The sequence below is a fragment of the Sinocyclocheilus anshuiensis genome, unplaced genomic scaffold (assembly GCF_001515605.1).
Source record: "Sinocyclocheilus anshuiensis isolate Anshui unplaced genomic scaffold, SAMN03320099.WGS_v1.1 scaffold678, whole genome shotgun sequence".
Classification (NCBI taxonomy): Eukaryota; Metazoa; Chordata; class Actinopteri; order Cypriniformes; family Cyprinidae; genus Sinocyclocheilus; species Sinocyclocheilus anshuiensis.
In genome coordinates this window covers 373,676-382,219 of record NW_015544157.1, presented here as the reverse complement: position 1 = coordinate 382,219, position 8,544 = coordinate 373,676, and the positions used below count along the sequence as shown (strand labels likewise).

General features: G+C 37.5%; 1 long non-coding RNA gene across 1 annotated transcript in view; it reads left to right on the top strand.

Annotated features, from left to right (window-relative positions):
• The window catches only part of LOC107695443 (uncharacterized), an 11,810-nt gene extending 10,137 nt beyond the window's left edge, over positions 1–1,673 (top strand). The window contains exon 3 of the long non-coding RNA XR_001634997.1: positions 1,383–1,673. This is a non-coding gene — a long non-coding RNA (uncharacterized LOC107695443). The remainder of the gene's footprint in view (positions 1–1,382) is intronic.
• Positions 1,674–8,544: the final 6,871 nt, after the last annotated feature.

The following is an 8,544-nucleotide window of genomic DNA, read 5'->3' as shown; positions in this document are numbered from 1 at the left end:
TTGACTGAAAATTTATCAGAAGAGATGAAAGAAAGATAGTGGCCATCTACGCAATTCGGAAAAAGAGGCGGCTTTTCTGCATTAGGTATGTTTTTTTTATTTATTTTTTTTTACTCCTTGTACAGCAGTTATTGTTCATTCTAAATTTATTTTTTAATGTAGAATATGTGTTACATAGATACATGAAATGTAGAACATATAAAAAATGATTTTGTTGTTACTCCTTTCGAGTCGAATTTCACACAATTGGGTGTTATTTATGGGGAGTAGAATTATTTATTTATTTCAATGAATGTAATCGATTAGATATCATAATATTTAGGCTATAATATTATAAATCAGGTTGGTTTGTATTGCTGACGTGATATGTAAATGATATGCGTGCGGCCCGCGAGAATTGCACTTGGACCATAGTGCGGCCCGGTGGAAAAAAAGGTTGAGAACCACTGCTCTAAAGCAATACAATCCTCGATACGCGCTTCACTGAAAGCTGCCGGGATTTCTCGAAACACGCTCCGAAGCCTCGGCACAGAACGTAACATCGCTACTGAACAGTATTTATATCGTTTTTTACCTCTGATTCACTGCAATGTCTGCACTGTCCTGAGCGCGTTCGCGTCTTCTTCTTCAGCCGGTGCGTGACATGTCTTCTTCTTCTTGCTTTACGGGAGATCGCAGACTTATAAGTGCATTACCGCCACCTATCTCTTAAATGGACCATTGACACTCCTAATTGAGATTGTAGATAGAGTGTTAATGGCCCTTTTGAGCGATAGGTGGCGGTAATGCACTTATAAGTCTGCGATCTGCCATAAAGGCGTCACGCGCCAGCTGAAGAAGAAGAACGTTAAAATTCATTAGAACATTTAAAAAGAAAGAAGTTCTTGCTTAGAATCCAGAGTTTAGCTGACTATTAGTAGGATGGGGTTCACAAGAAGTAAAACCATGGTCCTCATTACCATGGTTATATGGTTTTTAAAATAATAAGTAATAATAAACAATAACATTTGTAGTAAAAAAAAGAACTAAACATGAAGAAACTACAAAAAAACCTTCTATAAAATTAAAATATTTCCCAATATGTAATAACATAACATTTATAATAAATACATTTCTGCCAACACATAGGCTATTTGTAGTGTTAATAACTTCAAGTAAAAAAAAAAAAAAAGCAACACCCCTGACTGTACCCAGTGGAAAACCCCCCAAAAGTGAACCGTACCATGCCATACCATGCAGTGGAAAAGCGCCATTAGTGACCACTAAGTCATCGCTCTGACAGCAGATTGTGTTTCGTTGTAGTTGATGTTTTTGCTTTGATCATGATCAGTGACCGGTTTATGTACATAAGAAGGTGAATTGATGTATGGATGTGGTTTTAGGCTGGTATGAAGGCGAGCGCCTGCGGGATGGAGAGAGGGGCTGATTCCTGGCTGAGTGCGCCGAACTTATCACCTGTCAGGCAACCATCGAGAAAAACATGCAGAGGATGGACCATCTGCAAGGCCTAGAGATTAATGTCTGATGCCAATGTCTGGAGCTCTGCCTCCTGAGGAATGTACAGCACATGAAGACTGGATGAATACCAGTACACTACAGAGCAGGAACAACTTTAGTAGCTTGATACAAAGGACAAATACACCATATGTTTTATCCAATAGCTTTTATGTGAGCTCAGGGCTCATTATGAAACATTACATTTTGTGGAATTGGAGTCCCTGTGTAAAGTGAAGGAAAGTTTTATAGCACCACAGAGATGCTCAATTGCGTTGTTCACTCTTTGAATTTACCCAGGGAAAATGTAAACATGAATTATGCCAAATGTAAATATGTATTAGATATCTGCAATTTGTAAACTTTTATAATCAGCATATCAATTTATATTTGAGATTATATATGTACATTAAAATATATTTCATTGCTTAAACTTTTACTATATGTCCCTTAATCTATCACCACGTGATCTCGTAATGTGAGCGACACAATGACAAGGTGGAACTAATCCAGCCAATCACAGTGCAGATGGTGTGTGCGTATATAGCAAGATTAAAAATGGAAGTCCTCCATAGACAAATTGATTTCATCTAGGGATGCAGCGATTAACCGGTTTCACAATTAACCGCGCTTTAAAATGTCACGGTTAATTAATCGTAAAGGTTCCGCTACACCGAGTGTTTCTGTTGCACGGAACAGTTGCAACTTGCGCAAAACTAAAACAAAGTTACACTAGCGGTGCACCATCTTAAAATGCTGTGCTTATCAGAGACACGGAGGCTGCTACACACACTAGATTAACTATAACAGTGGAACCAAACAGCGATCCTTTATTTCCTCCAGAGAAATGACTGAATAGTCGATAGTGTGGGACTATTTTGGGTACACCAAGAATGACCAGGGTGTCATTTAAATATTTAAATATTGCCGTAAAAACTGCTGCTAAATAGTGAATACATGGCTTTAAACTATTTTAATGCAGGACGTGAAGGCAAGACTGACACGAAGCTACGGCTCGTTAACTCAGTATTCTAAGTAGCCATGTAGCTGCTTCGCGCTGGGTTCCTGACTACCCAATTTATTTTACGGTAATGGAAGACTGTAAATTATCCCTTACTTATGAATCCAACCCTATTTTTCAATTATATAATTTATTCTTCCCTTTCTTCACTTTAGCCTCTCACCAGGTCCACCAGGTGTGTGATGGCCCGCTCTATCGTTTTGTTTGATGGGGGGTCCATGGTTTTTCGCAGGAAAGACGCAATGGGTCCCAACTTCAGTATCTGACATAAAAAATATATAGAAAAAGAGAGAGAGATAGACCACACTGTTATAAATAACTTCTCATAATCTAAGCAGACAAATGATTATATGAACCCCAAGGCTTTGTGTGCATAAATGAGAGTGAATATTTATTTGTGCCCGCTGTACTGCTGAGCATCAGAGAGAACTGGGACTGGGCAGCCATGTGGAGGTGAAAATAAGCAGTAATTGACACCGCTCAAAGGCCTTGTTACACGATTACACTGCCCCTCAGATACAATGACAGTGATTAATGTCCCTTTTAATCCATTAGTTTGTTTGTGGGCTCGCTTATTACAGTCCCCGGAGACTATTTAAGAAACCTATGCCTTCAGGCCCCATTAGAGCCACACAGATTCAGGGGAAAGAGGTTGAGAGTGTGTGTGTAATGAAGAGAATGTGTGTGTGTTGGAGAGCATGAATGAGTCACCAGTGAAAATGTTCAGTCCAATTTCCTAAAACCACAGCAGTGAGAAGCTCTCTCTCTGAGAACTGCCAACAAGCATGATTCTTACGCATTTTAACAGTATACACACCTACTGCTGACACCAAACCTGTGTAGTGTGACTCAAACATAGCTAGATTGATTGATACTTTTGTTAATCTCTGAGGGGTAATTCAACCATGCATTTTAGTGAATGAAGTATGCTCAGACTGAGTGTCCGATTAAATACCTTTATTTACAAGCAAAGCTCTTCCAGTGGAGTGCGTTGGATCTCAGGTAACTGGTAGTTAACCAGGAGGCTGGCCCTCAGTCCATTATACAGGTGATAGCATTTCCCAGGAGACACTCTACCCAGACACACACACACACACAAAACAAGTGAGACAGAGGAAACAATGTCATACCACTTACATTAGGAAAGTCTGTTTGATGAATGCAAATTTAATTGAGAATTCAGGCCTATAGTTTAGATTTATATGTATTCATTTAGCACAAGGGTTTTCAACCTGTGGGGCGCCAGCATCAGTTAATTCAGAGACATTCCTTTGAGGATTTATGACTAGGAGTTAGCAAATCTTTAGCCATCCACTAGGGGGCAATCTGACTCCCACTGCTAGTCGACAGTTAGAGCAGAGTTGGCTCCAGTATCAGTCAGGCTTATTGACAGTGTAAAATGATTTACGGTTAGTCGTGTCGGAAATCCAACCACGGATTGGCATGTTGTTATCTCAGAAACAGGCTCAGCCGTCACATTGAATCAGGTAAACTGGTTATATATTTATGTTTCAGTATAATTACGCACGCTATACCAGGGGTGGTTCTAAACCCTTTTTAGGTGGGTTTCAGCCCTCAGAAACAGGCTCAGCCATCACATTGAATCAGGTAAACTGGTTATATATTTATGTTTCAGTATAATTACGCACGCTATACCAGGGGTGGTTCTAAACCCTTTTTAGGTGGGTTTCAGCCCCCCTATCTGTCACCTTAGCCCCCCAAAACTATCTTAACGATCAGGCCAGTGCTGCTTCCTCAAGAACGTTTTGCATTCTGACATGTTTTAAGTCTTGTCAGTTTAAACATTAAAGTAACTTTAAGCCATTTAAGCCAAAGACATCTCAGTGCGGTATGCACGCGCTGTGATAACGCGTTTCTATGCGCACCGCGCACACATCTGAAGTGCACAAACAGATAGCCTTCTCAGACAGCAGGTGAATACCAATGGCTGTTTTGACAAGTATCCTTGTAAGCACAGTCGGTTGTTTTAAGTGAACGTAACAGTAAAGAAAATATCAGATGTACATCAGTATAACGGATCCGTGCATTTCTTATATAAATGTTAATCAAACAGAGCAAAAGAAAAACAATTTGCTGCTTTAATAGCTTTAATGGAAATGTGCGTTATGTTGATGTTAATAAAGTAATTCGGTGTGAATACAGTAATGGGTGTTGGGGGGGCGCATGTCCTAAAAGGTTGAAAAGCCCTGATTTAGCAGACAATATCATTGAAGCGACTCACCTATATTATTACATTAAAAATCAAATCATACTTCATTAGTTTAACATAAAATCCTTAGTATTTCATTAAATTAAATAAAAAATTTTATGAATTCTCCAATCTCTCGTAGGGAAGGTTAAAAATAAAGGTAACAGAGGTAGATATGCAGGAAGGAATTAAGGTAGATATCAATAAACATAGAAGGTATGAAAGAAGAAAGGAAACTACATATTAAGCAGAAAGTTAGAAAGTTAAAATGGAACTAGATATATAATATATGATATATCTAGGTCAAAAACAGGACAGAAAATAGACTATTACTTCTAAATTATGATGTTTTTTGGTGTAAAAGTCATTATAAGTGGACCTCAGAGACCAGTACAAAATTAAAAAACAGAGACAGTTCATGGCCCGTTTAATAGTAAATAAGGCACAATTAGACAATATTTGAATAAAACAACAATTAGAAGAAATATTTATATTTATATTTACAACAACTGATTGAGTGCTGAATGATGCATGCATGTGCAGCGTTGTCAAGTTAACATTTGGTCAGTCACTCCCTTCCCCGAGGGAGTTCCAAACACTTATACATGAGAGTAATGCCCTACACCCTCAAAGAACACACTTCAAGAGCATCGCCCTTCGAAGGGAGTAGGGCATAGGGAGTAGGGCATCGCGGTCTAACGAGAAGATTAGGCAAATTGTCTGGTGAAGTAGGTCTGCGCACGTTTCTCGATACAAAGTATGCAAATTTCAGACTTGCATCCTCGGTAGTTCAGACTTCGCAGACTTCAGACTGTTAACTCCCGGTGACGGGACGACGCAAGTCCGGTAATTCTGCAAAGAGCAGCGTACTTGATAACATCAGTCAGCTCACCTTGGCTACTGCAATTTTCCTCACTGTATTTACAATAAGATAAAATATGATATCAAACACCACTGCCTCTTTTCGGTTTCATTTAAACATATTAATAGCTGCAGAAATGTAGTTCAGGGAACGTACATACATTACAATGAAATATTACATCAAACATACAACATGCACTAACTGACTGTTTTCACATTTATTTCATTGAGTAAAAATGTCCAAAACTTATCATTGTTATTGACAAATTATTGCAATCTCAATATGATATTGTTTGATATCATCCAGCCCTATATATTGTTGTTATCAAATAAAATTATTTATATTGTGATATTAGGTTGTCGTCATATGGCATGAAATGATTCGTTTTATCCCAAAGCATTCCTGTGATACAAGCATACGCTCTGCATATTCTCAGAGGTTTGATATTATTCCAAAGGGTGCAATTCCTCTGACTGAAATTGGTTTTGATACTTGTGAATGGATTGAGGAAGGAATAACACATAAAAGAGGATGAGTGAGGGGAGGGAGAGAGGGAGAAATATCTGTACCTGCCAGCACGGCCTTTCCCCTATTTGGCATTGGCTAAGCTCACCCACTCTGCTGTCATGGTGCTGATATTGTTTTGGGTGTCAAAATGAGTTTCTTTAATCTTCCCTCCATCTATCACATACACGACATCATCTATTGTGATACTGAAAGAGACAGGGATTAAAAGTATGACAAATATTACAACATATTAATGATATCACAGAAATAGAGGATATCCTCTAGAGATGACATGAAATAAAAACTGGTCATATCCCTGGCCTTGTTTCATGAGTTCAAATAATTTTACCAAAATGATAACTGAACGTTGCTTTGCGCAACACTATGGTGAAAAATTCAATGTGACTGTGCACTAAATGTGTTTTTTTTTTCTTTTTTCTTTTTACTTTAGCAGCCTGGGATGTCATCCATCCAGTTAGACCTCCATCTTCTTAGCATACCTAAATCTATTCATTATCAAGAATATAACAAGAAAAAAAGACAATTGCAAAATAATGACTGTTTTCTAATGATAAAAAAAACTAAAACACTAGTGACCGGAGGTTTGTAATAGTATATATATATATATAGTGCTCAAAAATATTGAATGTCATGTCTTACTAAGTGTAATTCACCTTTTGGGAAAATTTTGGGTGGGGAAATCTAATAAATAATATTGATGTGATGATAATATAATAATACATCAAAGTATACAAAGAATAAACAGCACATCTTGACATGGCTCAGTGTTTTACTGCAAAGTACATAATCAAATATTCATTTGAAGGATCTGATGAAGTAGCTGTCAGCAAACAAAATATAAATGTTGAAGATGATGAAAACAACAATTGTTTTGAAAGTAACATATCAAATAGTTCAGATCCCAAATATAAGCCAGATGCTGAATGCACTGAGGCAGCTGCTCAAAACGAATCCTTCCAAATTATAACAGATACAAACAGATAATGAAATATGCTTTATTTTATTTTATAATTGATATTAAAATATCAGGAGAGTTTCACACTATTGGTATACTATACTAACTAGATCGATGTTAGTTAGATATACATTCTGCGTCGCTAGACTCAAATATGTAATAATGATTGACGAAACATTCATGCATTTAAGGGTAAAAAGAGCATGCCAATGCTGCTGTCAACGGAGTTATTATATTAGATATTCATGCAAATGCAATGTGATTGCAGTTTAATCTTGTCTTCTGCAAACTTTTCAAAACCATATATAAGATTAAATATGATGACAAAGCTGACATAACTGTAATGAAACTCTAACAGCTGATAAAAATCCAACACCATTATAGACTCAGAGATGTTTATTACCAGAGACTAAACATTTCAACGGCAGAACAGCATGATGATACTGAGCGCAATTAAAAAGAGATTCACTCATGAATTTATTTATGAAACCCCATCAAATTCTGGCTGCTTTCAAATCTTTGTTGAGTTTGTTTGAACACACGATGCTTGAAGCCTGTTTTAAAGCTGTGTGCTAGTCAGTTGAGTTTTAATTAGCTGGCTCTATTGCCACTTGGCCATCGCATGGTCTCAACTTTTGCATACTGATGGCGCTAGCTAGAAAAACAGTGACAACCGTGTTAATTATTCGTTATCACACAAAACTGACAAATGGTTATTTGAATTTTGACCGAGATTCATCATACAGTACAAGAGACAGAAAAGCACAAAACACACAGAGAGAAAAACAACTGTACAAACTAGGGCTGGTAAATTAACGCGTTAATTAGATTAATTAATTACGGTGAAAAATAACACGTTAAAATTATTAACGCATTTAACGCACTTGCCCCACCCCAGACCTATGTGGGTCATCTGACATTTCATACAGTTGATTGAAGACAAATATGAGGCAGGGCAACAACTCACTGTGTGATGGAGCCTAGAGAACGTAGTTAGAATGTCCCTAAAATTCAAGATATGGGGCAAAAATGCTCCTGTTTTAAGTTTCTGTCTCATATTTACATCATATAGTTAAGCAATATCACATGAGCAATAGGCTAAAAGTGCAATATCACACGAGTGCAAATGTGATACTAATGAGGGGCAGCGCCAGAGAATTTTAAACGCAGGTGCTGAGGGGGTGCTAGATCATTGACAGGGGGAGCTGGGCAATTAATAGTAAATATGACCAAAATATTATGTTATTATTATTATTATTAATCTGAATAATAAAATAAATTGCAAACTCGATTTTGTAACATTTTATTAAATGATTATTTGTCTCATCTTACAATTTTTCGTTTTATGAAATTAAACAATTAGCCTACATAGAGGAGCACCGCGAGTTCCCTTTCATGGGAACTTCGAACTGCGTCCTCTAGGGGTCGCTATGGGGAACGCCTCGTCGTGACCCGTGTCTGAAGCATACATTGAA